This window comes from Clarias gariepinus, chromosome 27, assembly GCF_024256425.1.
Source record: "Clarias gariepinus isolate MV-2021 ecotype Netherlands chromosome 27, CGAR_prim_01v2, whole genome shotgun sequence".
Taxonomy (NCBI): domain Eukaryota; kingdom Metazoa; phylum Chordata; class Actinopteri; order Siluriformes; family Clariidae; genus Clarias; species Clarias gariepinus.
Genome location: NC_071126.1, coordinates 9,343,944 through 9,365,958, shown reverse-complemented (window position 1 = coordinate 9,365,958; position 22,015 = coordinate 9,343,944). Strand labels below are relative to the sequence as shown.

At 36.8% G+C, this 22,015-nt stretch overlaps 1 protein-coding gene across 1 annotated transcript in view; it reads left to right on the top strand.

Annotated features, from left to right (window-relative positions):
* Positions 1-7,149: 7,149 nt before the first annotated feature.
* pak5 (p21 protein (Cdc42/Rac)-activated kinase 5) overlaps positions 7,150-22,015 on the top strand; it is a 63,510-nt gene continuing 48,644 nt past the window's right edge. The window contains exon 1 of the mRNA XM_053489365.1: positions 7,150-7,326. The gene's annotated coding sequence lies outside the window, so the exon portion shown is untranslated. The remainder of the gene's footprint in view (positions 7,327-22,015) is intronic.

Genomic DNA, 22,015 nt, shown 5'->3' with positions numbered 1-22,015 from the left:
ATCAATACAGTACATGACAGGCGGCACTTTCCTGTACTGTCGCCTTGCACCTCCAGGGTCGAGGGTTCGATTCCAGCCTCGAGTCTGTGAGCATGGAGTTTGCATGTTCTCCTCCCACAGTCCAAAAACATGCAGATTAGACTAATTGGCCTTCCAAATTGCCCATATTGTGTAAATGAAATGAACTGGCACCCTGTCTAGGGTGTAACCCGCCTTGTGCCCTAGGTCTTCTGGGATGGGTCCAGGCCCACCAAAACCCTGTATGCAGGGTGAAGCAGTGTAGACAATGAATGAGTGAGTAATACATGACAGGAGAATTTCTTTATCGTCACATGATTCTATAGGAGTCAAACTTTCAGCAAACTAATTTGGGTGTCTATGGTTACAGAAACACTGAAAAGCACGAATACTCACTCACTTTTTCTTCTGTTTCAGCTGCTTTCCTATAATTAATCACCATCTTTTTTCACAAATTCTTTAAAAAAAAAGTGAGATAGGAGTCAGAGGTAGATCAGTGTTTAAGGCATTGGTCCAGAAGGTCCCAGGTTCAAACCCCACAACCACCAAATCTCCACTGTTGGGCCCTTAACCTTCAACTGCTCAGATACGAAATAAATTAAAAATGTAAGTCACTCTGAATAAGGGTGTCTGCCAAATGTGGAATGCATAAAGCCATACACATTCAGGTAAAATGTCTAAGTTAATGTTCAAAGAAAATCAAGCTCAGACAGAGTGTTTTTTCAGTGTTAAATGTTTTTACAATGCATAGTAAAGTTAAGGAGGCGGCACAGTGGTGTAGTGGTTAGCACTGTCGCCTTGCACCTCCAGGATCTAGATTCGATTCCCGGCCAGCCTTGATACTTGTCTCTGTGTGCATGGAGTTTGCATGTTCTCCCTGTGCTTGATGGGTTTCCTCCGGGTACTCCGGTTTCCTCCCACAGTCCAAAGATAAGCAGGTTAGGCTAATTGGTGTTCCCACATTGCCCGTAGTGTGTGTGTGTGTGTGTGTGTGTGTGTGTGTGTGTGTGCCCTGCGATGGATTGGCACCCTGTCCAGGGTGTACCCCGCCTCGTGCCCTAAGCCTCCTGGGATAGGCTCCGGGTCCCTGAATACAGGATAAAGCAGTATAGAAGATGAGTGAGTAAAGTTAAGTGTTAGTTGGATTAACTAAATTCAGCTCACATATTAATAATGGATCATTTTAATTCCTGGGCAGGACACCGGCACCCCACAGCTCCAGGGTTGAAATAATGAGCTCTAGTTAATTTCTGTGTGTGCTTTCATCTGATGGCTTACACTAATAGCTCCTAATGTGGCCTACTGTTACACTGATCCACTATGACTTCAGTGGATCAGTGTAACAGTGTGATCAGTATAAAGTGGTAAATGAAGAAGAAGGAAAGGTGGTACTTCTTTTGACAACGTTTCACATGCTATTATTGTGGGGGGTAACTGTGTTACTCGGGGCAGCACAGTGCCATAGTTCTCGTAATGGGTACTTCGGTTTCCTCCCGCAGTCCAAAGACATGCAGTGTAGATTAAATTGCGTTTCCAAATTGCTTGTAGTAAGTGTGTGTACTTGTGATGGACGAGCACCACGTCCTGGCTGTACTCGTGACCCTGTACAGGATAAGCAGTAAAGAGTATAATGAGTGAGAATGAGAGTGTCACTTGGTAATTCAATTAAAAAAGTTATGTTTAATGCTTGATGAACTGATCCACTGTGTTTATTCTGGCTGTTTGATACCCTGAGTTATGTGTGGGGTGTGGAATGCAGCTGTTAGGAGAAGGTTTTTCTATTTTGAGCCTTATCTATGTCAGTTGATGTTGGGTGGTTTGACAGGCCTTGTGTCTCTCCTGTAGCTTTCGCAGCAGGCAGTGTTAAAGCCACACATCATGTACTGAGGGGAAAAAATGAGCCTCAACAGCCTGGCCAGCAAAAGTAACTTCTGTTATGGATTCCAGTTTTTTCACATAGGATCTAAAATCTGTTATTTGTCCTGAGCCCTTTTCAGTAATCTAGGAAATCTAAAGAACAATTTTTATTTTGTATGAATTAACATGGCCTGAAATTGCTTAATAATCATATTAATGTCATTTCCATGAGCTCACATGTACACTGATTTGGTATATGCCACTATATTATAATAATAATAATAATAATAATAATAATAATAATAATAATAGTAGTAGTAGTAGTTGTGGTTGTAGTAGTAGAGTTAAATGCCTCTAATCATTTCAATTTCTGAACAGACAGTAGTAATAACAATTTTAGAAAAAATAATGTGGTCATAAGAATAGAGAATAAAAAAACAACAATACATTGAATTGCAATATTGTGTTAAATGAATACACAAACACATCTCAATCCACTTGATCTATAGTGCATTTATAATTTTTAAAGATAATAATTTCAACACAGTACTGAGAAGTAATACCCGATAAGTTGAAACTCACTTATACAGTACTATGAGCCTAAGGACATCTTCTGGAGAAGTAAAAAAAATGTTATGTGGAAAAATGTTTTTCTATTACTTATTTATGCATTAAGCCAATTTTCAATTTGACCTTTAAATATGTTATTAAAAGATGGAGCCTATTTAAAGATTAAATATGTTCTGACATAGCTCAACGTAAAAGCACTAGTACCTCAGATTCTACATGATGGCACATAAATTCCACAAAACCCCTGGCTGGGGCAGCACATGCTCAGTAATTCGCACTGTGGTCTAGCACCTCCAGGGTCAGGGTTCGATTCCTCCCTAAAAATTACAGTAAAAATGTAGCTTATTCAATCATAACCGATAATGCACAATTAATGAAAATGAATGTTTCCAACATGAGATGTAAAATGTGTTCACAACATAATAAGATATCGTATATACAGTACAATACTGTATACTGTACAGTATTTTGATGGTTTTAAGAGTCCAATGACTACAAAAGTACAGTATAGTTATTGTGAGGTGTAGATATTTTATTCATATTTTATCTTATTAATTTTGAACACGCATATATCTTCACTTCAAGGACACTTAACCAAAAGATTTAAAAAATCCAATGGTTTGCATGTAAAGTATATTTATAAATATAATATCAGTGGGACACAATCTTCTGTGGAATCATGCATCTGTCCAATCCATCACATTCACCAGAGATCTGCTTTGGGCCAGTTTGTGTGTACTGCCCCGCAGTGGTCACATTCATCTTCACTTCATCCACGTGACTGACAGAAACTGCTGCGAGGTAAACACTGTACACATCAATGGTCTGGGCACAAATTATCGCATACCAATAGGAATAATAATAACAGGGAAAAAAAACACTTATGGGTACTTATTTTTATTCTTTCTATTTATCAGTCTGTTACTGGTAAATAGGCTTACTGTATGAGCTGTCATACAAAATAATTACAGGTAGTGTATGGTGAGGTCTGAACTACATTACTCACAAGTATTATATATAGACCAGACATTAATGCTGATCCAATAAATAGACCTAACCATTTTTATATTACGGTACTTGGTGCAGTGCAAAATTCCCAGTGCTGTATTAACACCCCCAGTCGAACTCATATGAAATCTGAAACCAACCAACCGACCAACCAACCAACCAACAAACAAACCAACAAACCAACCAACCAACCAAACAAACAAACAAACAAACAAACAAACAAACTTGATTTGACATTAAAGCTTTCACCAGGACTGAGGTGTCATTCTGGATGTCTGTGCATGGAATTTGCATGTTCTCCCTGTAGTTTCATCCCACAGTCCAAAGACATGCATATAAAGTTAATCGGTGTTCCCAAATTGCCCATAGTGCATGAATGTGAGTATGCGCGGCCTGTGATGAATGGGCTCCCTGTCCGGGGTGTATTTTGCCTTGTGACCTACTGTAAGTTTCCTGGTGTGGGCTCTGTATACAGGATGAAGCAGTGTAGATGATAAGTGAGTGAGTTCCATGGCTGGAAATAAGGTTAAAAAACACTAAAGTATTCCTGTGAGGTGGTAATTTTATACTGTACAGTGCATCATCACTTAAAATGCATGCACTAAATATCTATATTAAATAATCTAAGGTAAGAGAGAAGCTCAGATAGAGGCAGAGTACGCTCTGCTATTTGGCATCTGAAGTGAATCACACAAGTGACATCTGTTACACCTGCCAATGTAATAAGAGCCCATAAATGTAATAAACAACAAATGAAATACAAATCGGCAGCTTTTAATGTAAACCAATAATGCATCCTTGCCAACGGTACAGTATAGCTATTACATTTGCAGGGCTGTTATGTTTTAGAAACATTTTCCTTGTTTGCTTTTTTAGAAAAAATGCTTATGTATTTTCAGAAAAATGAGCATCCCTGTAAGCTTTTCAAGCATTTCATGTGCTCTTGATTATGTAAATAAGCTTTAATATATTTTTTCCATTACTCTTATGTCTCCCCTTCTGTCATCATGAAGCCTAGCAGGATGAAAAATTGCAACAAAATGTTTGAAAAGTTTGAATATATAAAGCTTAAATGCATGCTTTTAGCTACAGATTGCTTGACATTTAAGGTGATTATAACAAAAAAAAAAAAAAGATAAATATTTGCCATTTAAAAATATGGAACTTCCATGCTAATGGACAGAAATAATTTGCGTGTGGTTTGCAGGTTTTAACGTATCAAAAGATTTCCAAGCAGTCTTGTTTCATTACAAGGCAGTATGGGAAAGGATCCTGTCTGCCACAGAGAGAGGATGGTAGGCTGAGAAGGATTGTGGGGGTTGTCAACTGGGCTGTCAACTACAGAGTGTCTGCATTAGTCTAATGCTGAGAAATCACACTCTGTGCAGAGAGACAAAAGCCTGGCAATGATTTAAAGTTCTTCTTTATTGTAAATAGAGATCCAGTCATGTTTTACTGCTGTACTTATTGGTACTTCTTTATATAATTGATGAAATACATAGGATTAGGGCACTAACAATTAATTTCATGATCTATCTATCTATCTATCTATCTATCTATCTATCTATCTATCTATCTATCTATCTATCTAGTAATAGTTAAATTACATAGGTTATTCATAGTTTAATATTCATAGTTAAACTATGAATTTAAGAAAATGTGCATTTAGAATCTCGCAATTTTTAGGAAACTTTTTTTTCGATCTTCTTCCCTTTCAGGGGTCGCCACAGCGCATCATCTGCCTCCATCTAACCCTATGCTCTGCATCCTTTTATCTCACACCAACTAACTATATTCACATTAGGCAACAATATCAATAATTATTACAAAATTTCATTGCTGGCACTGACTGCATTTAAAAAAAATTATAATGCTGAAGCAGTTTTTTTTATTGATCACTTATCTTTATGTCCTCAGGAAATTTTATGTTGAACATTTAATGTAATTTGTAGAATATTAATGTGAATAGTAATATATTATTTATATAAAATATTTGTAGAATATTAATGTATTCAGATAAGTTTAATATAAAAATTACAGTAAAAATGTAGCTTATTCAATCATAACCGATAATGCACAATTAATGAAAATGAATGTTTCCAACATGAGATGTAAAATGTGTTCACAACATAATAAGATATCGTATACACAGTACAATACTGTATACTGTACAGTATTTTGATGGTTTTAAGAGTCCAATGACTACAAAAGTACAGTATAGTTATTGTGAGGTGTAGATATTTTATTCATATTTTATCTTATTTATTTTGAACACGCATATATTTTCACTTAAAGGACACTTAACCAAAAGATTTTTTAAAAATTCCAATGGTTTGCATGTAAAGTATATTTATAAATATAATATTAGTGGGACACAATCTTTTGTGGAATCATGCATCTGTCCAATCCATCACATTCACCAGAGATCTGCTTTGGGCCAGTTTGTGTGTACTGCCCCGCAGTGGTCACATTCATCTTCACTTCATCCACGTGACTGACAGAAACTGCTGCGAGGTAAACACTGTACACATCCATGGTCTGGGTGCTACTTGCTACTTGGTGCAGTGCAAAATTCCCAGTGCTGTATTAACACCCCCAGTTGAACTTATATGAAATCTGAAAACAACCAACCAACCAACCAAACAAAATTGATTTGGCATTACAGCTTTCACCTGGGTGATTCCAGGACTGAGGTGTCATTCAGCCCTTATAGTTCTTATTAATGACACTCTATCTATCTATCTATCTATCTATCTATCTATCTATCTATCTATCTATCTATCTATCTATCTATCTATCTATCGTAATAGTTTAAAATAATGAATCTAAGAAAATGTTTCATTGCTGCATTTTGTTGTTAAATGACAGTCCTGAAGCAGTGTTTTTTAATAACTGATAACTTACCTTTAATTTATAGCTAGTTATAAAAAAAAATAAAAATTAGATTTTAAGCTATGGTGAATATAGAAGTTACAGTAAAATGTTTCAATTGATGTTTCAAGCATGAGAAATTAAATGCATTCACATATGAAACCAAACATAATAATATATGTAAAGTATTTTGCTTATTTTAAGATTTCAATGATTTTAAAAGTAAAGTTATAGTGGGGTGTAGACGTTTTATTTATATTTTATGTTATGTATCTTAAACATGTACATATTATGTGCATATAAACCAGTTAAACTCATATGAACTGTGAAGTGTGGGGACTTCACTGTGTAGTGTGTTGTAGTGTGTTTTAATGTGCTGATATCCAAGAAGTACGAAAAAGTGCAGTTTGGGACGCAATATCCATTTCTAAACTAAACCGACCGGATAGTAAAGGGTACAATAACTGAAGCCACACAGTACCACAGCAAAGACTGTTATATACAGTACTAGGTCACGCCACTGGAGTGAAGTACTACTGTATGATCCGCCACACATAATATCCTACGGCTGTGCGTTTTGGAGGCGTGGCTTTAATATCCGAGGGGCGTGTACTACGCGCAACACAGCCACACCTGCTCATGATGCCCTGGTTACGGCTGTCAGTGTCTGTGACCGTGACTTAGCAAAAGCCAGGCAGTCCAATCCCCCGCCCCCGCCCCCCCTCCTCAGTCGCTATAGGCTGGAGCTTGCGTGTTGTCGTGACGAGCCGTGATTTGCCGTCTCTCCCGGCGTGCGTCGCGCCGCTCGTCTCAGGTGCTCTGCTCTGCTTTCCCGTGTGCTCGCTCGCTCGCTCGCGCTGCGTAGCAACAGCCCGGATGTAGGCTGCCGTCTTCGCATCAGGACCGGACCGGAGAGCGGGAACATGGCGCTGGCGAAGACGTAACGGTGCATCCTTACAGCGCGGGAGCACAGGCGATGTGAGGAGGCTGTCGGAGGCGCAGGTAAGCGCAGTGTTGTTGCGATCTCTGCCTAGCGACAGGCCGCCGTCCCGTGACGCGATGTTTAGTGCGGAAATACAGTGATCTTGTAAAACTGCAGACATGACAGAAATAAAAGACATGTTTCCTGACGTCGGGTTTATGTCCTTAATGTCCAGAAAAACACGTCTTACACAGTGAGTGTATTGTCAGTGCTGAACGGATCAATTAGGAGACAGAGGCCGGTGCTGCTGCCTGAATGTCGAGGATGTGACAGCAGGTATATTTAATACATTTGCACAGATTCTCCTTGATACATCCTCCTAAGATTCCTTGTGGTTAAAACTGTCTGATTGCAAAGCGTTCAGAAGAGAAATGGAGTGTCATCATGGCTGGCAGGCTGGCAGGCAGGCACTTTCCACCAAGGAGAAGCACTGTTGCCTTTCATGGGAAGTAAACACTGGTTTTTCTTTTTGCTTGCATGTCATTGGTACATGCATGGTCCTTTGTAGCTGTGTGGATACAGTTTTATTGTGCAAATGCAAAAACTAGTATCATCAATAACATGTTAATAACATCAACAACAACAATGTTACTAATAACCTACTATTATTGTTGCTACAGTGAATAATGTATACACTGTATATGAGATATGCACAGTATATACTTTATATGAGATATGTATACACTCCATATGAGACAACCAGAGCCAGTGTGGCTGGAAGTGTTTTCACTTCACGCGCGTAATGTCCTGGTGTCATGTAGCAGGGCGCTGTGGACAGACTTGATTAAATAACTAGATCTCAGTGGCAGCACTTCAGTCTCCAATTTGGACATTACAGTCACTTCTGGAAAATATAATACTGTGTTAGGAGTAAAACTACAGCTGACTGACAGGATTTTTTTTTTCTTTTAAATTAAGTAAATCCCAGTCTATGCATTTAGATATATGTGCATTTATAAACTCTTGCGGAAAAGGATCTATTTGATAAAGCTAGTGCAAAAAAAGTATAAAAGTGCATACATTTTAAAAATGAAAATGCATAAATCTATCATTTTTAAGATTTTCACTCCTGTGAGTAATGCTGGCAATCGTGCAATAGTAAATCATAATCTGAGCTGTTTCAAGGTTGGAATCCTTGGGAAAAACTGTATGCATACATCATATGCCAGCTCAGCATATGCCAAAATCATCATGTCTCAACAAGTCTGAACGAAAGAAGTCTGACTACAGTGTGACAGGTGAGAGCCAGCAGCCAATCAAAAGAGAGCGTAAGAGTAGGGAGTGAAGAAAAGAAAATAGGCTATTATACTATAATAAATAGTAAAGCTGTAAGATTTAATCAGTCTTTTGTCAGTCTGTTAATGGAAACAAGTCACACTTTTAAAATTATTTAGGTAAAGTTGCAGATGATGAATTATCCAAAATTGACAGGTTTCTTGAAAATGCTCCTCAGCTTTAGCAGAAAATACAAAAATGCAATTTTCCAAGAGTATCCCTTTTTTTGTTAATATGTGCAGTATGTGCCTTTTCTCCACCTACTTGACTTGACAAATATTGCTTTGTATGATACATATTATTTAAACAAACGACACAAGTCACACATGATTTTAGTGCATTTTATATACTTTAGTGGTTTAGTGGTGCGTTAAAACCTGTAATAAATACAGCTGCTTAAGACAAAACAGACAGAAAATGAATCGAATTTAATCAAATTAAAATCGACAGTCTACATATGATTGACAACTCTAGTAATTAGTAATGAAAAAAAGGTTTCGGAGCTGACAGCATGTGCAGGTCTGACAGGCTAACGGCCTTTTTAATTGGCAAAGCTGAAGAACTCCAAAATATATTATAGCATGTGATATTTCTATGATTCTAAATTAAAATGTTAGCTTCCTCAAGACAATGCCAAATGCCTCCAGAAATTTGTTTAAGAATATTTCGATGTGCTACGGAACTATGCAAACATTTATTGCATAGGAATCTCTTATTACCTAACTCCTTCATTTTCTGCACTCAATTCCGCACTTGACACTTTGAATCATCCAGTCCCTGAAAGATCGATCAGGGTGAGCCATAGATAAGCCACGATCACATATTAATCAGGGAGGGAAACCCACCAGGAGGTTGGGAGAGTTTCATAAAGGAAAAAGCAAGTACATAGAGGCAGTATGAGAGGCAGAACAGTAGGGACAGATAGGCATGGTTGGTCAGTGATTTGTTTCAGGCCACTGACTGTTTATTTTAAGATTAAAATAGCGAGCTCACTGAATGATGTACATAAAAGGCGTGGTGGTGACGGTGGAAATTTATAAATGTCAAGAGAGTACAGACCATAGAATGACGATGCACTGTCTGCAGAGAAGAATTCAATTCTTTCTTTCGTGTAGAAACAAATTATTTACAAAGACACTGTTTAAATTCAGCTTGTTAAAGTTAAGTCTGATATTTGTAATGCATTTCTCGATTACATATAACTGAAAAGGACCACTGTGTATTTTTATATAATAAATTAAATTACATTCAATTAAGATTAGAAAAGGGAACAAATGGTTCCGCAACAGGCTGCAAAGTGCATAAAGATATAGATATAAAATTGGTTGTGTATGTAACAACCTCAGCAGCAACCTTTTTTCCCCTCTCGTCTGTTCCTAACGCCTTCAGCATCAGCAGTATACCAATCATCAACCTAATCAGTGCTGGGTCAATCAGTTAACGCTGAGGCTTACTGATTTACTGATCAAAAGGTTGGTGGTTCAAGCCCCAGCAACGCCAGGCTTCCACTGTTAACAGCCCTTGAGCAAGGCTCTTTACCCTGTCAACAAACAAAAACCTCTTTCTGAATTTGCTAAGGTCAGGGACTGGACAGGAATTGGGAAAGTTTGGCTCTTTGGAAGCCGAATATGAAGAAGTGAGGGGTAGCTCAAGACTTTTGTATAGTACTATACACCCGTAACTAAAAATTAGTAGGGATAAGTCAATATTGTTTAAATATTATTTTCCAGTACTGTTGGTAGCAGTGATATATATTGTGCTAAGTGGCTTTTATGTCAATGACAAACCATGTAGTAAGACAGGGACTGGAAAACACAATAGCCTCTGTGATTTTACCATGGCCTGGGGTATCATTGTTGTTAGTTTAATATTATTCTTGGCTTCACATTTTACTTGTTGACTTTGTGATTCCAGACAAAATCCCAAAGCCATGTGTTTCCACTCCGCATAAATCACTCTCACTATATTTTTTAAGAATGTAGGCCACTGTGATTGTGGATGTAATGCATGGTGTGAAATTACCACCCCCATGTTAGCGGATTTGATTACATACATTACCGTCTGAGGTGATGCTGTAGAACAGTATAGCATCACTCTATCCTCAGAAAGGCCCACTCAGCATATTTTATCATGTATGCTTTCTGTGTTACAGCTACAGCCGACATTCAGAGATGATCTGCTTACGCAGGGGCTTAATATTCACAGAGTGCTTCCGAGGTTTAGGATATGTCAGGGTTCGAATAAATTAAAGGATCTTGGGTTTCTGATCTTGGATTACTGTCTGTGTGCATGTTCTCCCTGTTTTCATGAGGGTGTACCTTTACAGTCTAATAGGTTGACTGGTGACTTCGAATTGCCCCTAGGTTTTCTGGATGCTCTCCAGATTATAGGTGGGTGATGTGACAAAAATATAACATCACAATTTTCAAGGACAATTTAATGACACACAATATGATATAAAGCGTTTTCTAGTAGGTTACTGTAGAAAGGTGTAGTAATTAACACTGTTGCCTCACACCTCCTCTGCTCAGGGTACAAATCTTGCATCTGGTCAGTGTGTATGAGTTTTCATGTTCATCCCATGTTTGGTGAGTTTCCTCTGGGGTAACCTGGTTTCCTTCCACATTTCAAATAATTTAACAAAGAGGTTGATTGGCGTTTCCAAATTAACTGTACTGCATGTGCTTATGAGTTCGCACCTTATCCAGGGTGTACTCTAACTTATGCCCGCAGTTCCATCGGACAGTCTCAAGCACCCCAGTAACTTAACATTAGATAAGCGGTATAGACAAACAATAATGTGCTGTAAATAATGAACAAACAGGAAAAGACTAAAACATGGATTTTGACAGGTATGGGAATCACCAGCCATATCCTGATACGATATTATCACGATACCTCCATGCTGATTTAATTAAAATTCTGATTCTTAGTATCAGTAAAGTATCTTAGTATAGTAAAAAAGTCACGATTTTATAAATATCCCTATTCAATTTAGCATTCTTTTCCCAGATTTTGTTACAAACATTTAAAAAAGTTTAATGATTAATTTAATATAGCCCATTACTTTTTTGATGATGCACATTTATGCAAATCATTTTGTTGGTCCAGTCAAATGTTTTTTTAATGGGTAGTTAAATTATTTATTTATTTGTGCTCATTAGCAGCAACAGTTTTTGCAATTGTTTTTACATCGAAAGAAGCTGGGAAATGCTTGCATTACACTATTTGTTCTTCTCCATGTTTAGCCACTTTGCAAAGTTTTTGTCAAGTATTTTTCAGTTCAGCATGATAATGCATACAAATTGAATGCTATCCGTGGTTCAATATGCCATTACTGTGTCGTTTAATAAAACTTTACAGTAAAATATTGTGGAGTAATAAACAGTACTTTAAAATACCAACTGAAATACCGCTTAAGTTACAGCCTTTTTCTACCCTATAGAGAAGGTCCAGATCGTTGTACTATTTGCTGTAATGTTATGCCCACATCTTCTTTTTTTTATATATATATATTTTTTTGGGTTTTTTCCAACTTTCTCCCTAATTTAGTCGTGGCCGATTCCTCCCCGTCACTAGGGGGCTCCCACATTAAGGCTACTACTACCATTCAGCCAGGAGGGTACGTGTTTCCGACCGCATCTTTTCGAACTGCTCGATCACGCACCGTTAGGGACGGAGTAACACACTCGATGGAAAGCGCTAGCCGCTCCTTTCGCGTGTGCGAGCTCACAGACGCCCCTGATTGGCTGTAGAGCCGTGATTAATGTGGGAGCGCAAGTACCTCTCATCCCTCCCCCCTGAGAGAGCTCGGCCAATCAGCTCTCTCTGTGCCTCCGGCTGTGAGAGGAAACCAGCATCACCCGGGGTTCGAAACAGTGCTCCCCGGATGATAGGGCGAGCACTTTACCACTGCACCACTCGGAGGCCCACATCTTCATCTAATGCGATGCTTGTCCTAAAAACCTGTGACCTATGAAGAAAAACACTTCACAACAGATTGCATATTAGTGTCAGAGCACACTCGCTTTTAAAGCCTGGTTCAAACAGTACTTTAGAAGGTTGTGCACATGTCACTAACAGTTCCACTCAAAGGACAGATTTAGATCTTAAAGACCTAGATACCCAGATCCCAGTTCTTATCCCTCCTCATATGCCTCTGGGTCTGACACGATAAACAAAAAAGCTTGAATTTGATAACGTGGCTTATTGTGAAGCTAGTTGACTGAAATACACTGTTAAAAAAATTAGGTTTGCAAACACTAACCGAATCAGTATTTGGCATAGATTTTCGTTTGGGAGAAATGTCTCGGACTATTTCGTCTTACCAAATCTTGTTTGGTCCTTCTGCCCTATTTCATTTAATTTTCCTGCTCGTCTTTATCCAATAAACAATCCGGAAGCGGTGAGTCAGCCGAAACGTCATGACCATCTTTCTCCAGCACCTATATGGGGAATGAAGTGTGTGGAAAGCTCACAATCGCACCAACAGATTTGTCCTGATGACTAACCCTCTGCCATAGGTGACAGGTTGAACCTGATGGTCATGAACTCTATCACTATTTGTTTGTTCTTATCACTTGCTTTCCTGCAGGCACTGTCTTTCTCATTCATCATTAGTTGTAACTACTGTATGTTTTGTAATTTAGCTTGTCAGTCTATATTAAGAATGGGTGTCCTATAAGGGTGTACTGTAAGAAGGATATCGGCTACATCTTGGTACAAAGGGGCAACACTTGGGCAGATGTGTTGCTAGATTAAAAATTCATCAGGTGATCACTGCGCATGTAAAGATCACTTGATTTAATCTCAGTTAGGGCTTAAAATTTTCACAGGATTTGCTGATATATCTGTAAAATGCAGTCAGCAGTGATTGACAAGATGTACATGAAGTGCAGTGTCCTGAATATGAACAAGGTGGATTATTCACGCCATCATTCTTTCTTCCTAAATGCCTTTAAGCTAAAGCATATAGACTGGGATTGAACACATTGTCTAATTAGAGTGCACATTACACAAAATGACAGATGACAGCAATATTTATTGCTAAATTATAATATTTGGTTTAAATAAACTGGTGTTTTGTATTGGAAGGAGACTTACTCAAACATTGCCTACTTTAAAAATCTGCCTTTTAAAGTAGGTAACTTTAAAAATCTGCCTTTGTGTGTGTGTGTGTGTGTGTGTGTGTGCATGTTGGGTGCTTGGAGGGGGTGAGTTTGCCTTAAATCTTTTTTATTATGCCAGCCTTATTTTCCTGTGATATTATGCATATCCTAACCTTAAAATTTTCTCTGCTGTGATATTGATAGATCGTAGATTTCAATGTGGTATGGAGAAAAAAAAACAAGGCATATGCAGAAACTTACATATAAACAAATAAATTCTAAAAGCAAATCCTGCAACTACAGAGCGAAAATTCTAAAGATAACTTGATATACCAAACCAGTTGTACATTTCCAGACAAAGCCAGTCCTGCAGAAGTTATTAAAGCTGATCATAATTATTTGAGCTAATTGTGAGATTGTAAGATAATAATGAACCTCTTGAGGCTCCGATGTCCTCATATGAGGACGTGACATTTTCTCCCAACTATGTTGTCTATTGGAGATGGAGGAAAAAAATCGATTCAGTCACATAAGACGATTCTTTTTTGTGGCAGTTCTTTTAAAGCATAGCACACCATCATACATTCAGTTGAATCAAATTAAAAGAATGACTTTGTTAAAGTCTTTTATCATATGCAGGAGGGAAGGCAGCGGTATTTTGCACAGTGAAGTGTTCATCTACAAAATCTTTCACCTCTCATTATTCTCACATTTTGGTCATCCACGGAAAATATTACATAAACTACAAAGTATATTTCCACATAAAATGTCTCCAAAAATGAGTACAGTTATACATGTTGTGAGAGTTACGACAAAGAATAGCCAGAGATATTGCAGAGAAAAATAATCCTAATACTATTATATCATCTTTCATGTCCCCCTCTTCCCAGCTATCGTTGAAGGAACGCGCTGTGCCTTTTTCACCAGAAATACTGTATGTCATATTGAAGTAGAATATAAGTTATGACTTTATGACGAAGTTAACACCGACCAAACATATTTTCTTTAGTCCTCAAGACATATTTTATATTTTTTATGTTTATTAAAATAGTTGTTCTCCTCATATGGTTCAAAGGTTTTTTTCCAGTATGTATATTGATAACTGCATCGCAGACTGAGCACGTGATGACACACAGTATTTTTTATGAACTAGGTTGTATTTTTGTATGCTGTATAAATGTAATGGAGATTTGTAGAGGACTGTGCAAGGCAGTTGTATCTGCAGAGCTTATTATGTCTCGGTGTTATACACATCAGTTAGTATCTCATAATTAGGCTTGTGCTACATAACAGTTTCCTCGTCCCTACACAATACTACACCGGCATAGCATCTGGTAATGTTTACTCTGATTATGTTATACTCATAATCATAATCATGCTCAGTTTATATTTACCATCCGGCAACTGTTTATTACTGATAGGACTAAACAATTTTGGCCAAATATAGTTGAAAACAGCACTTTATTTTTATTTGAAAAATAAATGCATCACTTGACTAAATATACCTAAAATGTTAGCACTTTACACATACTGTAGTTTTTATTGCTGATGACAATCGGGATGTTTTTTCCCCCCAAACAACAGGAAGCAGTTCCCAACTGTACAGCTGGTGATATTACTATGCCCTTCCATAATTTCTTAACCTGAAAAGGTGGAAAAGTTGTTTTTTTGTGAATGATTACATAGTTTATCAGTTTTATTTTTCATTTTTCATTTATCATTTTTCATTTTAATAAAAAAAAAAAAAAAATCTAATTCACATAATCCTGCTCATAGTGTCTGTGTCTATTACATGGCCTGAGTCTGTCTTTAATATGCAATATTGTTATAATTTAACAATTAACTGTTTTTTTTGGACACAGACCCTGTGTTTTTTTTTCCATGCACCTGTAATTCTGCACACATTTCTGAGCTCTTTTAATCATTCATTGGCATATCAACATTCTGCTCTCAGGTGCTCTTATTTCTGCTTGGATAGATGTCTCTGAGAAAAAAAACAAACAAACCAAAAGACTGGCCTAATTCCATAACGCTGATTTATCGTCAGCAAGATTTACCCTGTGGTAAAGAACGTGTTTGAGCAGAACGCGCAGACGTGCATGAAGACATGCAAGGTCATTATTATTATCACATCACTAGTATGTAGCTTTGTTCCTTCTGTTCATTCATTCAGGCTTGGGTTAATGTGAGTTTGTAAATGAGGTGTTTATGATGGAGAAAGAAGCCATCAAAGGATATGAATTAATTGTGAGAAAACATACACATGAAGGCACTGTAGAGGTCGACCAAGCAGGGTTTTTCTATGGCCGGTGCTGATCTTAAGAAATTAGGTTAAAAAACTTAACTAAACACTCTCACTCGCTCATCTTCTATACCGCTTTATCCTGTATTCAGGGTCGCAGGGGCCTGGAGCCTATTTAGGAGGAGGCTTAGGGCACGAGGCAGGGTACACCTTGGACAGGGTGCCAATCAATCGCAGCTTAAATAAACATTTCTCAATTATTAATAAACAAAAAAATACTTTAAATAAGTTTAAAGTATTTTACTTTAAGTATTTTTTTCTAGAATTCTAGCTTTCTATGCAACTAAATACTGTAGTGTTCTGTCCTTGCTAGTGCTTGAGGTCGGCTGATCCTAGATACAGATAGCTAACAGCTTCCTTGACTACGCCATGCAGGAAACAGCTCTCTTAGTTTTCGATGTTTACTCAAGAAATACAGTAAAACCATGTTAAAAGTTTCCCCCCCTTTCCCCCCTTCAACATAAATATAATCATTAATAATTATATAATATATAATATAGTTACAACTGAAGAGTATAAGCATTTAACATTCACTAGCAGCTAACACTGGTTAGCAACAGCACTATGTTAATATAACATTACAAATACTGTAGACATGCTAGCACAATTAGCATCACTCTGTTGTATATTTGTTGTTTGACCTCTAAACAAACTGAACAGCTTTAGAATATGTTTTGAGGTAAGTATTACAAGTAATATAAGTTTTATCTACAGATAAATGTTTTTAGGGACTAAGGAAAAGTACCTAGACAGAACTTTTACTGGTTATGAGTCCACATCAAAAACACTGCACTACCCAAACGTGTCGCTGCCTTTTAATCGACTAAAAATGCTCAGACATTCTAAAACATTTAAAACATTTTTAAAAAATGCATGTAATTGTTACTTAACATATGTACTGAATTTCAGGGGTCAGCACTTTGTATGAGGGTGAGTCAAAAATTTTTTGCACTCTGATTATATTATAACTTCTATTGGGAGGCACTGTCTTATCACCGCCTTCTGTTCAAGACTAAAACAGCAGCATGCATTAAATCTTTCTTTTGTGGTCTGAGGGTGTACATGTACCTGGTGCTGAAACAACTTAATAAATGGCAGAGTATGGAAACATCTAATTAACTAATTAACATCTTATCTAACTACAATTAATTCCACAGTCAGAGTGTGGATAATTTTTGACCTACCCTCGTAAGAGAGGTAAAGCTGGTCTTTATAGGTTTTTTTCCCCACAGGTTTTGTGGTTCCTCCGTAAGAGAGAAAAATAGAAGAAACTGTGAGAAGATGCTCTTTAGGAGTAGTAACAGTAACTCTGCTATAACAGCATGCCTGTCGTGTTTTATCTCTTTTGAAAAACACATAAACAGTTAAGGCTAAATTTAATGACAGCGTTTTAGGCAGTTCCTGTGTAATGTTCTGTATTAAGCTCAGACCTAATACTGGGAAATAATCAGATCAAAACCAGAACAACATGAATCAGCTGCTGCTGTCACAGTTTGTCATTTAGAAGCAAGCATTAGTCAGATTTATATTCATTTTTTGCTTGTCTCTACTGGTCTTATATTATGTTTAGATGAAGTATAGGCTGATTAATAAAAGCAATACGATAGCTTTTGAAAGACAGGAGAGGACATGAATTACCAACAGGGTATACAGATGAAATAATACCCATGATAACTTCTCTTTGTAATACATACACAGTATTTTGCATCTCTTTGAGAAGTTTAGTTATGAACTGTTATTTTTCATCCGTACATGTTAGTATGTTCCATGGATAATAAGAGAGGCCATCAGAGCACAACTTCATTGTGTCATGTATTATTATTACTATTATTGTTGTTGTTGTTGTTGTTGTTGTTTTGTTGTCTGTTTCACCCTACTTGTCTGTTTCTGGCCTGTAATCTCATTACAAGTACTTTTTCAGCCTTAAAGTTGCTTTACAAGATCGCTTAAACAGCAGACTATGTAACAATGCAGGATACAGATGGTGGGACGTCAAAGCATCAGAACATTTCCCACATCACAGCTTTCTATGAAGATTTTTGTTGGTTTTTAGGTTTGATTCGAAAGATGCAGCCTTTGCCAGTGTGTCTTATAAATATAGTAAATGCACCATCAAAGGTTATTTAGAGCAATGCCGTGAAGATACTAATTTTTTCATTCTTAAAAAAAAAAAAAAAAAAAAAGTCAGCACAGTGGTTACAGAAGGTTGAGCTGCTGCCCAACAGCTTCAGGTTGACTGGTTTGATCCAGAACTTGAGTAACTCTTAGTGGAATGTTGTACCAGTGATTGTGTGGGTTTTCTTGAGGTTCTCTGAGGTTTACTTTAACATACTTTATGTAAAACATGCCAGAAAGTAGCTTGACTTGAAACATCTTTCATGAAGTAAAAAACCTTTTTTACTGTGCATTCGTATGAATGCTTATATGATCAGCTTTTAGGACTCGCAGCAGTTATGTATCAGATTGCAATTGCATATCCAGCAAAAAAACAAATGAAGGTAACTTAATTTAAGGTAACTATGCCCGCAAAAATATGGTAAAATGTTATTAAATAGCTGTCATTTTTAACCAAAATAGAGCAGTTAGCATTTGAGAATATTTAGTTTTTTTGCTCCGATACATAATTAGCTTGCTTACTCAGTCACTTTTAATAGAAGAAAGGCTTACCATTAATTTTCACAGAGCTTCTGGTTCATGAGTTTTTTTTTATAAAGTTATGTTCTGCAAATTCTCATTTGTTGTAATGATTTGTGAATGAAAATGTCTTTGGCTGTTTCCCAGAAGCATGGTGCATTACTGGAATTAGGTGTATTGGGTAGATTAGCTAGATTTTTCTTTAAAAGGCATTTGTGTGATTTACTTTAATGTGGGCCGTAAATACATTCCAGACATCTACCAATATGAGGTTTTATTTTTGCTATTATTAATGAATTCTATAAGAAATACCATGGTGGTATTTGGGGCTTTTAAGTCAAACCGTGACTTTTGGTTGTGCAACATACAGTAATTGTACACAGTAATAATGCATTAATGCACCTTATTCTAGTGCTTCATTAATGGTTAAAGACCATCAAGATAGAAAGTTTTCTTAGTATGCCAGAGCCATCAGCTTTACATCACTGTAAAATGACCACAAAATTGTAATGTTCTTGGTAAATGCTTAAAAAACCTTTGATTTGTTGCAGTTTTTATTTTTGCCTTTGTGCATTACTTTTCTGCGTCTGGTTTTTAGTCAGTTATAGATGCATTTGTCTGTCTCTCTGATGTTGGCTCATGGACCTCAACAGCAGTGCATCATATCTCAGTGTTCCAACAGTGGAGTTGAAAATGTCAGTGTAAATGTCACAGTGAGAGAATAAATGTAGGACTGTATTTGATCTGATCCTTTATTCATTAATTAATTTTTCTTATGTGAGTGTATTATCCTGGTCTTGACCTGATGTGCCTCAAAGCACATTTTAATATAATATACAGTGGGGCAAAAAAGTATTTAGTCAGCCACCAATTGTGCAAGTTCTCCCACTTAAAAAGATGAGAGACGCCTTTATTTTTTATCATAGGTGTACCTCAACTATGAGAAACAAAATAAGAAAAAAAAATCCAGAAAATCACATTGTTGGTAATTTTAATAAATTAATTGGTAAATTCCCCTGTAAAATAAGTATTTGGTCAACTACAAACATGCTACATTTCTGGCTCTCACAGACCTGTAACTTCTTCTTTAAGAGGCTCCTCTGTCCTCCACTCATTACCTGTATTAATGGCACCTGTTATCAGGATAAAAGACACCTGTCCACAACCTCAAACAGTCGCACTCCAAACTCCACTATGGGCAAGACCAAAGAGCTTTCAAAGGACACCAGAAACAAAATTGTAGACCTGCACCAGGCTGAGAAGACTGAATCTGCATTAGGTAAGCAGCTTGGTGTGAAGAAATCAACTGTGGGAGCAATTATTAGAAAATGGAAGACAAACAAGACCACTGATAATCTCCCTCCATCTGGGGCTCCACGCAAGATCTCACCCCGTGGGGTCAAAATGATCACAAGACCTTCCATCAGCAAGGGCATTGAAGGTGAAATGTGGCTGGGTCTTTCAGCATGACAATAATCCCAAACACACCGCCTGGGCAACGAAGGAATAGCTTCGTAAGAAGCATTTCATGGTCCTGGAGTGGCCTAGCCAGTCTCCAGATCTTAATCCCATAGGAAATCTTTGAAAGGAGTTGAAAGTCCGTGTTGCCCAGCGACAGCCCCAAAACATCACTCTAGAGGAGATCTGCATGGAGCAATGGGCCAAAATACCAGCAACAGTGTGTGAAAACCTTGTGAAGACTTACAGAAAATGTTTGACCTCTGTCAATGCCAACAAAGGGTATATAACAAAATATTAAGATGAAATTTATTACTGACCAAATACTTATTTTCCACCATAATTTGCAAATAAATTCATTAAAAATCCTACAATGTGATTTTTCCCCTTATTTATACTTTTATTTATACGTTTTTGCCCCACTCATAATATAATATAATATAATATAATATAATATAATGTAATGTAATGTAATGTAATGTAATCTTAACCTATATAATATAATATAATATAATATAATATAATATATATTAATGTTATATATTATAATACAACACAACACAGTAGAACACAATATAAATGTTATATAGGTTTATCATGTCTGCATTATTATGTACAAAACAACTCACTATTTCCAAACTAAACTTAAAAATTAATAAATAAATAAATAACATTACAAAAGAATTTGCATGCCTGGAAAGAAAGCAACATATTACATAACAGACCAGTTTTCAGAACAAATGTTGGTTCCTGGGTTTTGCATGAAAATAGAAAGGAGCAAATAAGACAAAGTTACCGAAAGAACTGGCATATTCTCCAGCACGCTACTTTACGTTACTCTGCGTTGTTTATAAAACAGAACCAATTTATATCTAACACTATTGATTACTTTCAAGCTAAGAGTTTTCACACTAAATACTGCTTGTTTATTTTATTACCCTTTAGTGGCCTTTATGTAAGTTTCCTTTATGTAGATAATATTTTCGAAGGCATCTTTGCTTATGGCTTTTTTTTTGTATATGCCCAAGTTGTTTGCACAGTAATATATGTAAAACAGCTGGGAGGTTTTACTGAGCATGTTAGAGAATATGAGTTCTTTTGATAACTTGCGCGTTTCCAGTCTCATGCAAAACCCAGGAGCCTACATTAGCTTTTTTGTTATCATCTGAAAACTGGTATGTCATGAAGCTTTCTTTACAGGCATGCAAATATACTTCTGTATTCATTTTTAAGTTATGCTTGGAAGTAGTGGATGATTTTGTAAATAGTAATGCATATACTGTATGTTAAGTTTATGTACCAAAATTTGTACTAAAGATAATTTGGTACCTAAGACTTTTGCACAGTATTGTATATACCATATAATGTTTTTTTTATTTATTTAAGCAGAAAGGGACCATTTAAATAAGAAATCTCTTATTCTATTGAGTCCTGGTCAAGACGGCAGCACATACAAAATTGACATTTTTTAATACAAAGCATGTATTAGATTTAAAACCTTCTGATAGAAAAAAAGTTACAAGAAGAAGGTTATATAAGCTATTTATTAAAATATCTATACTTTGTTCCTCTTCATAACAGAAATAATTTAAAGCAGTGACATGTATTGTGTAAAAGACATTTAAAGGTATTCAGAAAAGGAATTGGGGTTATGCAAAGGTCACACACAGACAGTGATCTGAGCTTAGGTTCAAACTGGGGACCCTGGAGTGTGAGGCTACAATCCTGCCCACTGTGCCACAGTTTACCTTCTACCCTGATCTTTCTTTTTTTTTTTCTTTTCTGTTTAGTAGTTTAACACTTCTCTTTGCTTACTAGTTAAAAAGGCAGACATTCTGATTTGCAAAAAGAGATAGCTTGCATGCACAGCAGACGACCGAGTATCGACTCTGAGCACTCATCCTGGTATCCTTGAACTACAGCAGGTGCAGA